The sequence below is a fragment of the Lissotriton helveticus genome, chromosome 1_2 (assembly GCF_964261635.1).
Source record: "Lissotriton helveticus chromosome 1_2, aLisHel1.1, whole genome shotgun sequence".
Taxonomy (NCBI): domain Eukaryota; kingdom Metazoa; phylum Chordata; class Amphibia; order Caudata; family Salamandridae; genus Lissotriton; species Lissotriton helveticus.
The window spans coordinates 433,542,405-433,559,659 of NC_136058.1; positions in this window are offsets into that span (position 1 = coordinate 433,542,405).

The window sequence follows — 17,255 nt, forward strand, 5'->3', positions numbered from 1 at the left end:
TGACAGACTAACTTGCATATAGCCAGGTTCTGAACTGGGATGGTGCAGTGAGCTAAAAAACGGTGATGGATCAAGCCCTGATCTTTTGACTGGGTAGGAGTGTTCTGCTTAATTCAGATACTCTGTCCATCACCACCCCCTTTTTGAATCGTTTTAGCCACCACAAGTGTGGAAGGGTATGCTCAGATGTGAGTCCCTTGCTCACTGCACCATCAGGATTCAAGCAAGCCGGGCCGAAGACGGCTGTAATGCCAGAAACCGGTCCCCGGAAGCTTGTTTCCTTTCCAGTAAAGAATTGGCTTGGTAGTTTGGTCTGCCCTGTTCCCATGATGCACTGGGCCAGGGACAGACTAATTTGCATATAGCCAGGTTCTGAACTGGGATGGTGCAGGGAGCTAAAAAACGGTGAAGGATCAAGCCCTGATCTTTTGACTGGGTAGGAGTGTTCTGCTTAATTCAGATACTCTGTCCAACACCACCCCCTTTTTGAATCGTTTTAGCCACCACAAGTGTGGAAGGGTATGCTCAGATGTGAGTCCCTTGCTCACTGCACCATCAGGATTCAAGCAAGCCGGGCCGAAGACGGCTGTAATGCCAGAAACCGGTCCCCGGAAGCTTGTTTCCTTTCCAGTAAAGAATTGGCTTGGTAGTTTGGTCTGCCCTGTTCCCATGATGCACTGGGCCAGGGACAGACTAATTTGCATATAGCCAGGTTCTGAACTGGGATGGTGCAGTGAGCTAAAAAACGGTGATGGATCAAGCCCTGATCTTTTGACTGGGTAGGAGTGTTCTGCTTAATTCAGATACTCTGTCCATCACCACCCCCTTTTTGAATTGTTTTAGCCACCACAAGTGTGGAAGGGTATGCTCAGATGTGAGTCCCTAGCTCACTGCACCATCAGGATTCAAGCAAGCCGGGCCGAAGACGGCTGTAATGCCAGAAACCGGTCCCCGGAAGCTTGTTTCCTTTCCAGTAAAGAATTGGCTTGGTAGTTTGGTCTGCCCTGTTCCCATGATGCACTGGGCCAGGGACAGACTAATTTGCATATAGCCAGGTTCTGAACTGGGATGGTGCAGTGAGCTAAAAAACGGTGATGGATCAAGCCCTGATCTTTTGACTGGGTAGGAGTGTTCTGCTTAATTCAGATACTCTGTCCATCACCACCCCCTTTTTGAATCGTTTTAGCCACCACAAGTGTGGAAGGGTATGCTCAGATGTGAGTCCCTTGCTCACTGCACCATCAGGATTCAAGCAAGCCGGGCCGAAGACGGCTGTAATGCCAGAAACCGGTCCCCGGAAGCTTGTTTCCTTTCCAGTAAAGAATTGGCTTGGTAGTTTGGTCTGCCCTGTTCCCATGATGCACTGGGCCAGGGACAGACTAACTTGCATATAGCCAGGTTCTGAACTGGGATGGTGCAGTGAGCTAAAAAAACGGTGATGGATCAAGCCCTGATCTTTTGACTGGGTAGGAGTGTTCTGCTTAATTCAGATACTCTGTCCATCACCACCCCCTTTTTGAATCGTTTTAGCCACCACAAGTGTGGAAGGGTATGCTCAGATGTGAGTCTCTTGCTCACTGCACCATCAGGATTCAAGCAAGCCGGGCCGAAGACGGCTGTAATGCCAGAAACCGGTCCCCGGAAGCTTGTTTCCTTTCCAGTAAAGAATTGGCTTGGTAGTTTGGTCTGCCCTGTTCCCATGATGCACTGGGCCAGGGACAGACTAATTTGCATATAGCCAGGTTCTGAACTGGGATGGTGCAGTGAGCTAAAAAACGGTGATGGATCAAGCCCTGATCTTTTGACTGGGTAGGAGTGTTCTGCTTAATTCAGATACTCTGTCCATCACCACCCCCTTTTTCAATCGATAGTGTTGACACCGAACATACGGTGCACATTAGTGAGAGTGATTAGACTAAAAACACAAAGTCTGCAAATATAGAGTGAGTAACATAGCTTGGCTTGTCCTGACACTCCCTGGCCAAATCCCACTACATAAAACTAGATTGCCCTTTATTGAAGGCAGGTAGTCCTCCAAAGGTTCTGGAGGTCGTTGGGCCTGCAAGACGAGTTTACTTTTGATTCAGGTTCATCCAGGGATGCAGACAGGCCAGTAGGACTGGGACCAAGTCCATAGTTCTCTACAGAGCCTCACCAGCAGAGAAGGCTGCGGTGCCCGGCTCTTCTTAGGTCGCCAAGAACTGAAATTCAGGGTCTGGGGATGCCACCTAAAATCTTGATTTAAGGGTGTTACAAGGGAGTGACAGGTAGAGGCTAATGGGCCCCTTTCCTGGGGTGTCTATACCCTCTATCATGCCCACCTCCTGTGCGAAGGGGCACAGTCCTAGCCCTGATTGGATAAGTCCCACCATCTTCAAGATAGTGGGCACTACAAAGTGTACTTCACTTCGCCTCTAGCACCTGAGGGGTGGAGTTGACAGAGGGAGCGGGGGTTGCACCTCCTGCTCTATCTAAGGTTTGCCACCTGTCCTTGCACCTAAAAGGGGGTGAGGACAGGAAGATCACTTGCTCCCTCTAACAGGAGAGGCTGGGGTCGCATTACCAAGGTGGCAAGGCCTTTGAAAATTCCTGCCACAGATGGCTCTGCCTGACCAGGGGGAGGTGTGAGCACCTCCACCAGGAAAGGCATTGTTATCGACCTCGAAGTGCACAGGCACTCTACCCATGTGGACAGAACACTGTCTGGTGGTAGCAGGCTGGCTCAGGCCAGTCGGTGCCCACACTAAGGATTGGTAGATCTTAGGGGACCCCTCTAAGGGGCACTCTGTGTGCAATTTTTTATAAATCGGACACTGCAATCAATGCAGGTTTAATATGCTGAGATGTTTGCTATCAAATATCCCATATGTCAGAGCAACGCACTTACTACAGAGCTTCCCTGGTCACTTGCAATATCCAGGAATCGACAAGGATATTGCTGGGGCATATCTGTTCATGCAGTCTGGACATCGTTAACGTTAATAGAACTTCAAACATGGGAGGTGGGAGACCCACCACATTAAGAAGGAGTCCCCTGTCCTCCAAACTCTAAATAAGGCACTTGCTCAGCATTGGAAGCGTCTATTTTAAGGCTAGCTCTGAGTAGCTGATAGTTACCAGTGGTCGGCAAAATGTTATACAAGCTGCAAAGTTACACAGATCTCGGTTGAAACCCTTAGTACAAACAGAGAGTGGAGGTAATAAAGAAACTGCACGGGCAGGGGGCAGGATTAAAATGAAATTAAACGAAAAAGGCTTTTTATATAGAGCCTGGCTACCCAGAGGCAGGACTAAAGGGGGGGCCCTTAGGGGAAGAGCCAGGTCTTCAGCTGTTTCCGGAAAGCCAGGTGGTTCGATTCTTTCCGGAGAGAGAGTGGTAGGGAATTCCAAAGCTTAGCCAAATTGTATGAGAAGAGGCAGCCACCCGATCTGGCCCTCATTATTCTAGGAACCTCAGCCAGGTGGAGCTCGTCAGAGCGAAGTCTTCTGGAGGCCTTGTGTGGCCTAACCAGGGCCTTGATGAGGGGTGGACCGTTTCCCTTCAGAGATTTATGGGCGACGCATAGAGCGTTAAAGCGGATTCTCTCCTGTACCGGGATTGGTATGTTACTGACCAAACTCACTGGAGAAAAGAGAGGATTAAAAAATAGGATCTACCATATGGGATGGACCAATCAACAAGTGATTTAGATCTGCATTTGACATAATCAGTAAACAGAACCAGATGAGCCGACAACCTGCACACGCCAGGGTGAAAACAGAATCATGTGTAGGCTACTGCACATGCAGCAAATTAATATGGCCTACGCCAGACCATTGTATAATTCTATATTCATTCTACTGACCTCCCGACAAATTTAACAAGAAAATCTTGTCACTAACATAAATGCACTAAACACACAGTCTCTAGCTGCTGCTAATATCAAGTGCACATACTTTCAAGATATCATCTGATCACTAAGCCCACTCATCATTCACTCCACACTCTCTACCACTAACCTTTCTTCGTACTTTCCTCTAAGATCACCACTTTGGGGAGCACCCCGCTACTTCACTTACTGCCCCTCATCTCTCTTTTATCTCTTTGCTGAACACCCTCACTTTAATTCTTTTTTTTTCACCTTGAGAACCCATTGCAATTCTCAAATCAGCCAATCCATCTTGCACAACATCTGACCTCTTCATGGGTGTGAATGTTAAACACCTTTTTGGATACATTTCTCGGCTGAACCTCACTACTAAATCTCTCCAGCTTAACTAATATCTATTCACTGCTTCAAAACTGCTATTGTATTATCCCTTCTCAAAATCTTACTTGTGACGGTTTGTCACATGGCTCAATTAGGCCCAGGGAGAAACGCTGCCATTTTAACATGTTACAAAAAACAGTGGTCCCTACTCGTGGACACAATGGTATACTGAGCTAATAATCACACACCTGATAAGTGTTATGTCTTTTGTCCAGCCGGACAAGGAATTTATTTAACAATTTTCTTAATAAAAACTGAATGAACACATTAATAACAAGTGGGCACAGCCGTGACCCACAACATTCAGACAAAACAACGAACAGAATGGTAAAAGGAGCAAAGCAAAAATATGTCTGTGTACTTGTAGTCAGTGTTACAGACAGAGATTGTTATAACCACACCATTGCATTTCACAATATTTTAAATGTCATATTGCATAAGGGGGTTTTTTGGTCGACGACGTTTCGATGCCTGAGTTAAATGAGGGGTATCATCATCAGGACAAAACTATAGTCATTGTTGTCTTTAAATATTACACTGCCTTTTAACGCAATTCTATACAATTATACATTCATGGGAAAAAGGAGGAGAAAAGGGGGGAGAAGAAGAAATACATGAAATTAGGCATTTTGTATTGGAAACTTGCAACCTCATCTCTTCCATTAAAACAGAGTATATTTATGTGCTAGTGGTGGAGAAAAACGGCGCATTTGTGGAACTCAGTGTCCAGGACTGTGAAATACAGAAGGGAAATGACTTCATTGTGTGAGAGGGGTGTATTTGAGTGCCAGTGATGACAAAATAGCGGCGCATTCAAAATGTGGAAACTGTGTATGTTGCGACTCAACCATCGAAGGCAAAACTTTTGAGTATGGAAATATAAAATTTGACCGTAAATACTTTTCCAACTGCAACTCCGCAAATCTTGTATATGCTATTTTATGTCCATGCATGCTCATTTACATAGGCCAAACGAGCCAGAAACTGAAACTACGAATTGGCCAACACAGAAGCAGGATAAGGTGCAAGACAGCTAATGCACCGCTTGTTGAACATTTTTCAGAAAAAAGTCACAGTGACAAAGACTTTGTATGGACTGTGATAACAATCATCAAACCCCCCCTAGAGGAGCAGACATGTCCCTTTTGCTCAACAAGGAGGAACTCCATTGGATCGTTAAAACCAACAGCATCAGGAATGGCCTGAATCGTCTTGAAGATTGGACCTCCCTACTGTAAACAAGGCTTACATGAAATAACCCTCTAATTGGTTTTCTATGTATTGCAATGTGCCTGATTTTTTCACAATATTCACCACCTTAAGATGGCCGCCGCGTCTACACACCATGACTAGAGGTTTCACTTCCCCAGTCCTTTTTCACTGTTCACAGCCTAACCGGCTCTCACTTTCGCAGTGCACCATCGAGTTCTGCAGACCACATGGCCCTTTAAAAACTTGCCAAATGTGAGTTCTCTAACACCAGAACCCCACCGTCCGCCACAGCGCCGACAACTTCTGCATGTAAGTAACCCGCAAGCGCCGTTTCTCTTATCACTCTAGTCCCACCATGCCCCGCTGGGTAATTGACTCCATTGAACTTTCTCCCCAGATCGAGCTATTACACTCCCAATCCAGACGACATTTCCACGCTGGAAACGGCAGTACCGGTAATTATTCAACCAGCAGTACGCCATGCCGCTCAACCCCCCCCCGGTCGCACTCGACCCCTTTTAATGCTCAACCATTATTTTTCCAGATTCCTCCATTGTTCATGGTATCTGCTTATCCGTTGAATTGCCTGATGTGATACGCGTAGGTTTTAGCCTCTATTTTTCCCAGTCGCATGCTCCGTGTTAATGTTTACCTGCACTAATAACGGTTGTGCCCTTCACTACATGACTGCCCCACGTTACCCGGTTCAGCCTCCGTCCACAATTAATTTATAGTATAAAGACCTTCACTGCCAGCCATCATCAACACCTCATTTCCGACCGTTCTCACTCCGGTCACTATGTCACATCGAAATTCGGAACAATTGTCTCCATCACTGCGCCTAAATAGTCTGCCCTCACGGGAATTGTTATTATGCGCCGCTATTTTGTCATCACTGGCACTCAAATACACACCTCTCACACAATGAAGTCATTTCCCTTGTGTATTTCACAGTCCTGGACACTGAGTTCCACAAATGCGCCGTTTTTCTCCACCACGAGCACTTAAATATACTCTGTTTTAATGGAAGAGATGAGGTTGAAAGTTTTCAATACAACATGCCTAATTTCATGTATTTCTTCTTCACCCCCCTTTTCTCCTCCTTTTTCCCATGAATGTATAATTGTATAGAATTGCGTTAAAAGGCAGTGTAATATTTAAAGACAACAATGACTATATTTTTGTCCTGATGATGATACCCCTCATTTAACTCAGGCATCGAAAAGTCGTCGACCAAAAAACCCCCTTATGCAATATGACATTTAAAATATTGTGAAATGCAATGATGTGGTTATAACAATCTCTGTCTGTAACACTGACTACAAGTACACAGACATATTTTTGCTTTGCTCCTTTTACCATTCTGTTTGTTGTTTTGTCTGAATGTTGTGGGTCACGGCTGTGCCCACTTGTTATTAATGTGTTCATTCAGTTTTTATTAAGAAAATTGTTAAATAAATTCCTTGTCCGGCTGGACAAAAGACATAACACTTATCAAGTGTGTTATTATTAGCTCAGTATACCATTGTGTCCACGAGTAGGGACCACTGTTTTTTGTAACATGATACTGCCCAAGGTCCCTATGGCATACCTTTTGGGTTCCCTTGTCTTTCTTAAGCCATTTTAACATGGACACGTTCGACAAAGTTGCCTTTTCTTTCACATGATGACTTTTGACGCATTTGCATCTGTGAAAGTGAAGGATTAGTTTCCATGAAACTACTTTGCTTACGAATTCCACTTCGTAAGAACATTATCACTACACCTTGACCAACTCATAAGGTCTGAACATACATTGTGCAGATGAGACGGTTTGTTATACGTCCATGAGCTATCAATAGATCATGAACAAGGGCGGCCTGACTAAGGTCTCGGCCTGGAAACAAGAATGCTTTTTGCTATCAATAAACAAAAATTTCTGGGTTGGGGCAGAGGAGCACTTGCTGTCATTGCAAGGTCACTCCCTGCTAAAAGCTCAACTCAGCTGCTTGCCAATCACTCTGCGAGGAGGGATGTCTAACCTGTGAGCAAAACGGGTGTCAGGAAGGCCCTGTAGTAGACGATGGGTTAGAGGATAAAGAGTGCCATGCCATCCCTTCATATCCCCTCCTATATTCACAGTCCCCTGTTACCAGTTGGCCGTTTTGCTGCCAGCATGAAGTGGAGAGAGGGGAATCGGCAGAATGTTGTAATTTAGCAGCGATTAAATTGAGCGTTAGCAAAAGACATCTTAGTTATGGCCGTTATCTTGACATTTAGCGGCATCCATTTTGGATTCACGGCAGCCATTTTGTCTGCCACACGTTGCCTCGGGTCGACCATGTGCGTTGTCCTACCTTTCTGCTTATGGCCTTTGAATCTGCCCGGCAACAGGCTAATAATAGCATCTCTGTGTTTTGCCGCTGACCGTTAGGGTCCGCATCTGTTAATGGTTAGCCTTAGATTGAAATATGTTAGCCGAGACCCCAAGACTGTTAGCTCCTCCCACCGATCGATTGTGCTTCTCGGTATTACCTTGTATGGACATAAAATGTGCTCTTATGCCTTGTACCGCCTTCTTCTGAGCCCCTGTGTGGGTATAAATAAACCCCTGCGTTCAGTAGCCCTTTGTGCTACTACTCGCAGTGCCAAAGGGTACTGTCTGAATTTTAGCACCACCTCATGAGGTGTAATAAAGTTTATGTTTTGCATTTCCAGTTTCCGTGCCAACTTTTTCCTTTTGGGTCTGAGGACTTCGTGCGCAGAAGGGCGAACCCCTTGCACTAGCGGGTCTGGCTGAGGCCTGCACGACAAATTGGCGCCCGGCATGTGGGGCTCATCGACGACTCGGAGGCCCGAAGGATTGGTCGTGACGAAGGTTCGGAACTTCGCTTTGGACGCGATCGCTGCCAGAGAAGACCCGAGTCTTGGCACCCGAGGTGGTTCTTCCCTACTTTCCGATCCGACCATCCAGGTGGCGCCGGTCTTCGACTGAGATCTCTTCAGCTGGTCTGCCGTGCAGTGACCGTTTGGTCGAATTTAGAACTTGGCAGTTGGAATCTGGACAGCCTATGATTGGTAAGAGCCGTTTTGCGGCGCCTGTTGTAGGTTTTGGATGCCCTTGTATGGTAAGGTAGTCTTAGGAACACTTACCGTGGCATATTTGTATTTGGGAATAGACTTGTCTACTTTGGATTTTGTTTGACTTTTGATTTGAATATGGGAATATATGTGTTGCAACTCATATAGGCAGGCCATGCGAGGACTTTTCCTCCACTTTGATTTGTATAGCGCAACGTACTAAGAAAGTACCTTAAGCGCTCTTTCCATATAGTAGTGTATATCTTGCACTATTCTTGAGCATGCCTGTTTTTCGCGCACTTCGAAAGTTGTGCTGCTTGTTTGATGGTACCAGTTTACGACTTGAGGAATCGCAGCCGGCTCCCCCAGAGGGGACACCTAATAGAGATATGTATGTGAAGTTTGGTCTTTCTGCCATAATGTACAGCACGTTGTGGCACAAATACACGAGAAAGGATCCCGAGTTACGTTGGCCACTGCATGGGTCATTTGATGCGCGAAAGGTTGAGTATGTGGAACGATGTCTGTTTGAGCGAAAGTCTAGACGAGATATGTTTGAGAGTTTGCGAATGTGGGAGAAAGAAGTACGACAGCAAGAGAAGCGTGAGCAAGTGTTGATTGAAAAGGAACAGCGAAAGACTGTGTATGAGCAAGCGCTGGAATTGAGAAAGAAAGAAGCAAAAGAATTACAGGAGCGGGAGGAAAAAGAACGTAGGTTACAGATATCTGGCCAATATTCTGTCCGTCAGCCTCTCTATCCTGTCCTTAATAAACCACAAGATGATTTTTTGTTATTAGACCGACCTCCACCCCCGTATGCCGTTCCGTCCGCTCTGTCCGGAGACGACGAGGACTCTGGTTCGGATCAACGAAAATCGTGGGACACTCGATCCACGTTGACTACTGCACGCGCGACCGAACTTCGGCAAGCTGCTCGTTTGACATTACGTAACACTGAATCTGCTCCTGAACTTTTGAATATTATGACAGATTGGTCGGAAAAAGAACAGTTATATTTTCTTACAACATATGCTGATGAAGTTGTAGAAAAGTTTCGAAAATACTCTACAGTCTTAGAACCTAATGATATCGCAAGTGATCGTAAAGTTACGTGATGGTTCTTTTGTTTTTTCCCAGGTAAACAACACGGTCAGACGACTGATTAAATTACGAAACGAGGCGTGCCACCTACAGGAGCAGAAAAAGATTGCGGACAACGTTCCCCAGTCCAATCCGCCTGGAGAGTCGCAGTCCTCCCTCTTCGAGACAGATAAGATAAAACCTGCTGACATGAGACCTACGCGGGAAGCCGCGCCCTTGTATGTTCCTCCTAAGGGAACGGGTGATAGTGATGACAAAAGTTTGGTTGATTCTAAGGGATATTTCATTTATAATTGGGTGTACACTCCTTGGAATAGAGCAGATGTAATGCGCTTAAAACAGCATTACCTGATCCGCGTAAAAATAATTTTGCCCCGTGACATGTGGAGGACTGTTCATAAAATTGATGACTGTGCTATTTTCGGTGCTGAATGGAAAGATTTAGAACGTTTAGCTGCGGACAGAGAGCCCGCCCAAAAACCACATTGGTTAATATTAGATCTTCCTGCAGCCATTTTGACTAAACTTAAAACGATTATCCCCCTAAAAAGATCGATTGAACTGTTTTAGCATCATGTAAACAAAAGATAGATGAATCGGTTTCTGATTACATTACTCGCTTCGAGGAAGCTTTTCATGATTTTAGTGGCCAGTCTTTAACAGATGATACCAGTAGGCATTTGTTTGTTGATAAATATGTTACGAATCTGTTACCAGGGATAGCCAGCTGTCTAAAAGCTAGCGAAAGTTCTTGGACTACGTCCTCTCCGGCCTCTGTTTTGACGATGGCTCAGTATTATGAGCGCCAGGCGGCGGAGGCGAAGGGGAATGAGGACAAGAAATCAAAAGAGTTAAAAACTAAAGTTATGTTGGCCCAGGTTTATGGTCTGCCTTCTAGAGGTTACGATAGGAGCCCTGATAGAAATTATGATAGAGGTGGACGAGCACCTCCCAATACTCCTTACGGTCGTACGGATTTATCTCTCAATCAATGTGCATATTGTAAGCAGCTAGGCTATTGGATGCGTAATTGCCCGTTGCTACGTCCTCAACAGGATGACAGGGAGCGGGGCCGAGGGAGAACTGGTTCAGGTTCCTCGGAGCCTCGGGGATATATGAATGATGGTGCCCGATCCGACACAAATACACGCCCACAGCAGAGACAGAACACTTTCGATAGGCGGAATCAATATCAAGTGTCCGATTATGTTCAGCCTGATCTGTACGATTCTGCTCATGCATAGGATTGCCTAAGATGGGGTAAGGAATCAGTTGAAGTTCCAGTAGATCAGACGGGTCCCTATGTTACAGCACATGTTTAGGGCTCTACTGATCGGTTTCTGGTTGATACAGGAGCTATACGTAGCGCTTTGTCTAAACAATTGGTTCTGAGGGCTCCCCTGTCTGGCATAACTATTACTTCGATAGGTTTCGATGGAACACCTTCCCTTAGCCCATTGTCACAACCACTCTCATTCTCTGTTGATAAATTCAGTGCTCCATGTCCGTTTTTGCTTTCCCCTAACACACCAGATAACATTCTGTGTCTTGATATGTTGAAGCAGTTTCGAGCCACGATACGATGTTTTCATGAAGGGGTGCGAGTCATTTTAAATGATAATTACACTGAACTTGACAGAATTTATCTTGTTAGAGAAGATATTGCATTAGCCTCACTTCCTGAATCTTTGTGGGCTACCTCAGACACTGATGTGGGTCAGATGGTCATTCCTCCGGTTCAGATTAGTGTCAAGGAGGGAGCTGTGTTGCCTCGTTTGCCACAATATAGAATCTCACAGGAGGGGGAAGATGCACTCATACGAATTGTACATGATTTGATACGAGTTGGGGTTGTTGAGGAAGTTCCATACAATGTTTGCAATAGCCCGATTCTTCCGATTCTGAAAAGAGATACTGACACACGAGTTTACAGATTCATTATTGATTTGAGGGAAGTGAATAAAATCGTAGTACCACAGTATCCCGTGGTTTCTGACATCACAACACTCCTTACTTTGGTTACTCCGACTGCCACTACATTTACTGTGATAGACTTGAAGAACGCTTTCTTTTCGATCCTCATTCATCCTGATAGCCGATATTTGTTTGGTTTCACTTTGAATAATCGATCGTATCGATTTTGTAGAGTTCCTCTAGGCTATACTGAGAGTCCAAGTATTTACAGTCAAGCATTGAAAAGGGAACTTGATTCTTTTTTATTGCCCGAAGGTTTGGCTCTCATACAATATGTCGATGACATCTTGCTGGCAGCCGGCACTCCGGAACAGTGTGAAAAATGTACTCTATCTTTGCTTTCTTTTCTTGCTTCACATCATCACAAAGTCTCTCGAAAGAAGCTGCAATATTGTAGACCAAAGGTAACCTACTTAGGTCATCTTTTGTCTAAGGAGGGACGTGCATTGACATCAGATCGCATACAAGCAATTTTAGACACACCAGTTCCTACCACACAGAAAGGAGTACGTGCATTCTTGGGTCTTACTTCCTTTTGTAGACAGTGGATTTTGGTGTTTTCACACATTGTTAAGCCTTTGTTAGCACTTTTGACGAAAGATACTCCAGTACCCCTTCCATTGACAGAAGAATGTGAAAGTGCTTTTCGACAGTTACGACAAGCCCTTTGTTCAGCACCAGTGTTAGGCACACCAGATTACATGAAGCTTTTCACACTTTACGTGCACGAGAAAGATGGATGTGCATTGTCAGTGTTGGTTCAGTTACACGGCGATAAGCAACGTCCGTGTGCATATTTTTCAGCAGTTCTTGATCCCGTTGCTAGAGCATTACCTGGACGCTTTCGCTCAGTTGCAGCAACAGCGGTGTCAATTCGACAGAGTGAGGGAATAGTTTTGTCACACAAATTGTTAGTGCTAGTACCTTATGCTGTTGATGCCCTTTTGAATCAGACAAAGACGCAGCATTTGACTAGCGCTCGTCTTACAGCATATGAACTGACATTGCTACCCCCCCACATTACATTGAAGAGATGTGCAACTTTGAATCCAGCTACTTTGTTGCCATATCCGGTGACTCAGCCTCAGTCACAAAAAACGCACAATTGTATTTTTCTGACTGAAGAACAGACAAAGGGTCGCATTGATTTGCAGGATACACCCCTTCCAGATGTAGATGGTGAATTGTGGGTTGATGGGTCTTGTTTGAAATTACCAGATGGTACGACTTCAGCCGCATATGCAATTACCACGCTTGAGACAATAGTGGAGACAACACGCATACCACAGAAATCGGCTCAAGCAGCTGAATTGATAGCTTTGACACGAGCATGTGAGCTTAGTGCTGGTTTGTGTGTGAACATTTATACAGATAGCCGCTATGCTTTTGGAATAGCGCATGATTTCGGCCTACTCTGGAAAGAAAGAGGCTTTCTTACATCTCACGGAATACAGATAATGCACGGAGACTTAGTGCATAATCTTTTGACTGCATTGACATATCCGAAGAAAATTGCTAAAGTGAAGTGCAGTGCACACAGGAAAGTAACAGACAAGATTGGACAAGGAAATGCCTTTGTAGACCGTGTAGCACGTGAAACTGCGATGAAGAGAAATACCACTTCTATGTATGTAGTGAAGTCACAAGCTGAAAGATGGCACGATGCTAGGCAGGAAGTGCGAGAGATACAGAAGACAGCTTCTGACAAAGAACGTGAACAGTGGTCTAAAGAAGGAGAGTTAGATGATAAAGGTTGTTGGAGAAATAAGCAGATGGATCGATGGAAGCTGCCTATAGCTTTCGTACAACCTATGGTTCAGATGGCACATGGGCTAGCACATGTTGGAGCTTCCGCAATAACGAAAATGCTTATGCAGGTTTGGGAGCATCCAGAGATTGCTAGCACAGCTAAGAGAGTAGTTCAGTCTTGCTTGATTTGTTTGCAATACAATCCTGGAAAAGGGACACGAGTTCCATCTGGAGGTTTTGTTACACCAACTGCACCTTTTGAAGTCCTTCAAATGGACTACATTCAGCTTGAGCGGTGTAATAATTTAAAGTATGTCCTAGTGGTGGTTTGCTCCTTCAGTAAAAGGATTGAGGACATTGACCAAACAGACACTAGTCTGCAGCAATATGTTGATTTCAATTTAGGCCTGTTTCCTTTTGTTTGTGCTGCATTAAATAGTAGGAAAATGCGACGATTGACTAGAGTTGTAGAAGCTGTCACCAATGAAACTGCTGTAGCTCTTGGTAATATCACTGAAGAACTACAAATTGGCAGAATTATAACTCTTCAGAACCGGATGGTTCTGGACGTTATGTTAGCAGATAGAGGAGGAGCATGTAAAGTCATCGGAAGTAGTTGTTGTGTATTTATCCCTGACAATTCGCCTTCTGTATATGAAGCAATTCTTAAGCCACATAAAATAGCTGCCGATATTCATGAGAAAAATGGCACTTGGACTTTTGCTGGATGGTTTTGGGCTTTGGTTTCCGCCTGGGGTTGGAAGTTACTGACTGTTCTATGTATTGCAGTTGCATTGATTTTCACTTGTCGTATGTGTATCCACTGTGGCCCAATGCTATGTTCTATGTGCATAAATGCCTGTATACCATCGAAACGAAATACAGTAAAAGCGCAACAATTGTTGGATAAAGAAGTGACAAATATAATGTGCATAGATATACAAGATGAATGCACAGATTACCCTAAAAGAGCATATGTCTTTAGCTAACGCTAAAAGGGTCGTCTGTTGTAATTTAGCAGCGATTAAATTGAGCGTTAGCAAAAGACATCTTAGTTCTGGCCGTTATCTTGACATTTAGCGGCATCCATTTTGGATTCACGGCAGCCATTTTGTCTGCCACACGTTGCCTCGTGTCGACCATGTGCGTTGTCCTACCTTTCTGCTCATGGCCTTTGAATCTGCCCGGCAACAGGCTAATAATAGCATCTCTGTGTTTTGCCGCTGACCGTTAGGGTCCGCATCTGTTAATGGTTAGCCTTAGATTGAAATATGTTAGCCGAGACCCCAAGACTGTTAGCTCCTCCCACTGATTGATTGTGCTTCTCGATATTACCTTGTATGGACATAAAATGTGCTCTTATGCTTTGTACCGCCTTCTTCTGAGCCCCTGTGTGGGTATAAATAAACCATGCGTTCAGTAGCCCTTTGTGCTACTTCTCGCAGTGCCGAAGGGTACTGTCTGAATTTTAGCACCACCTCATGAGGTGTAATAAACATTATGTTTTGCATTTCCAGTTTCCTTGCCAACTTTTTCCTTTTGGGTCTAAGGACTTCGTGCGCAGAAGGGCAAACCCCTTGCACTAGCGTGTCTGGCTGAGGCCTGCACGACAAGGAGGCCCCTTTAAGCCAGAGATGAGGACAGACTTCAGACGATACATGATTCAAGAAGGCGGGGCGGAGAGCCGGTCAGGTAGGTCAGTAGTTGGTCCAGCTACACACAGCAAGGGAGCGCGAGGCAGAGAAACCAGCTGGGAAGACTGGAAAGACGGAGAAGACCTAACAACCTTCCGAGAGAGAGAACCGGAGCCCAGGGGAGGTCACAGCTTGTCCGCGAACGGAACACCCAAACCTGGCAGAGGAGGGAAAGCTGAAGCAGAAGGAGACCAGACCTCAATGAAGGACGCGTAGTCACTACGCCACGGCTCGGAGGGACGTGGCTCTTCCAGGTGCGTGGGCGTCTATGGGGCTTTTGGAAAGGGGCTGAGTCAAAGAGGGAGGGGAGGCTGAGGGGTGAAAGGGGCCCAGGGAAAAGGAAATAAGTGAGACGGAAAAGAAAGACAAGAGCAGAAATCATTGGCTACTCTTTTTCTTTTTTGTTACTCCAACCTCTACCCCCTTCCTTCACATTTATGCATAGCTATTATTTATCCTTCACATCCTCCCTTGACTAAACCATAAAGCAAAAACACTTACCTGAGCCTTTTCCTTCTGTCCGAGGGACGACGTGGCCGAGGCTCAACTAAGGGACTGAAGTGGAAGATTCTGTGGGAAAGAAGAATACAAAAGAGACAATCAATTACTGTGATTTCCTGTAATACTAATAAAAAGTGCATACTAAGAAATTATTCAATGCAATGAGCTCCTTCTTGACCAACTCTTCTACATACTTGCTGTAGAATGTGGGCATAATTCCATTAGTCCAAGATAATGGTAAGCCTAATACAACAACTAATTCGTGGTCAAGAAAAATTGGAATGGGCCATAGAGAGACAGATGACGACGGCCCAAGTGGGCAGGGAAATGTTCAAGGCTTCACTCACCCAGCAGGTTGAATGAATATATAAGGTTGCTGATGGTCGGCGGATAGAGAGTGTAAATTCCTCGGCAAACAGCACTCTGCACGAGTTTTCGGTGAAGGAGATAGGCCTGGCAGGGCACTGGCATCCGCTGTCCGGTCCCCTAGATACAATAATTTCGTCACCACCTTGCTGGATGAGCATCAAATCCCACAACGAGACATTCCTGAACAACTCCGTATCCTTACGAATCACTACTCCACCCTCTACACCTCTCAAAGATCGGCACCTATTAACCTGCATCCTTATCTGGAAGACACGGCCATCGCGTGGCTTGGTCCATCCCAACAAAAATTCCTCCACCACATCCTCGAGGTGAAATAAGTGATGCCATCATGTACATGAAATCGGGCAAATGACCTGGATCTGACGGGCAGCCATTCAACTTTTACAAGGCATATATCCACATCCTTGCCCCAATACTACAACAAATTTACTATTCTGCACTCGAAGTGGGAACTCTCCCGCCCTCGATGCGCGAGGCCCTTATTACGGCAAGCCACCGGAACACTGTGACTCCTATAGACCCCTCTCTTTGCTCAATACTGATGTCAAAATCCTAGCGAAGGTACTGGCATCCCGCCTTAACCTTTTGTTGGAGCGCCTGGTCCTACCCGACCAGGCGGGTTACGTCCCCAATAGGGTGACTTCACATAACTTACGCACCCTTCAGGCTGTACTACAAGACATAAACCCCAGATCCGAGGCTGCTGCTGTGTTCCTCGACGCCACTAAAGCGTTCGATTCCCTTGAATGTGATTACCTGCTAGCCCTCCTTGAACGCATGGGGATCCCTTACAGCTTCCTTGATTGGATAAAGTTGCTATACAGCAACCCATGTGCCTCAGTCCTACTCAATGGGGCCAGGTCGGCTCCCTTTGACATACATAGAGGCACCAGGCAAGGATGCCCCCTCTCCCCTGCCCTCTTTGCGATTGCCATCGAGCCGCTAGCGGCCAAACTTCGTCAGCATCATAACCACCGCTCTTTAATCTACCCGGAATGTCAGCTCCTAATAGCTCTGTACGCCGACGACATGACCCTATATGTAAATAAACCACAAGACAACCTTAACCCCCTCCTACGCGAAATCACCAAATTCGGCGCTATTTCAGGAATACAAATTAATTGGTCGAAATCGGCTCTATTCCCCTTAACAGATAAGACCGCGCATTTTCCCCTGGACTATCCCTTAATATGGGAAACTAAGGAAATAAAATATCTCGGTGTTGTGGTATCTCGGAATCGTGAGACCCTCATTAGGGCTAACTACGGTACCGTACTTGACAAACTGACCGATACCATCACCAAGTGGATCCATCTCCCGCTTT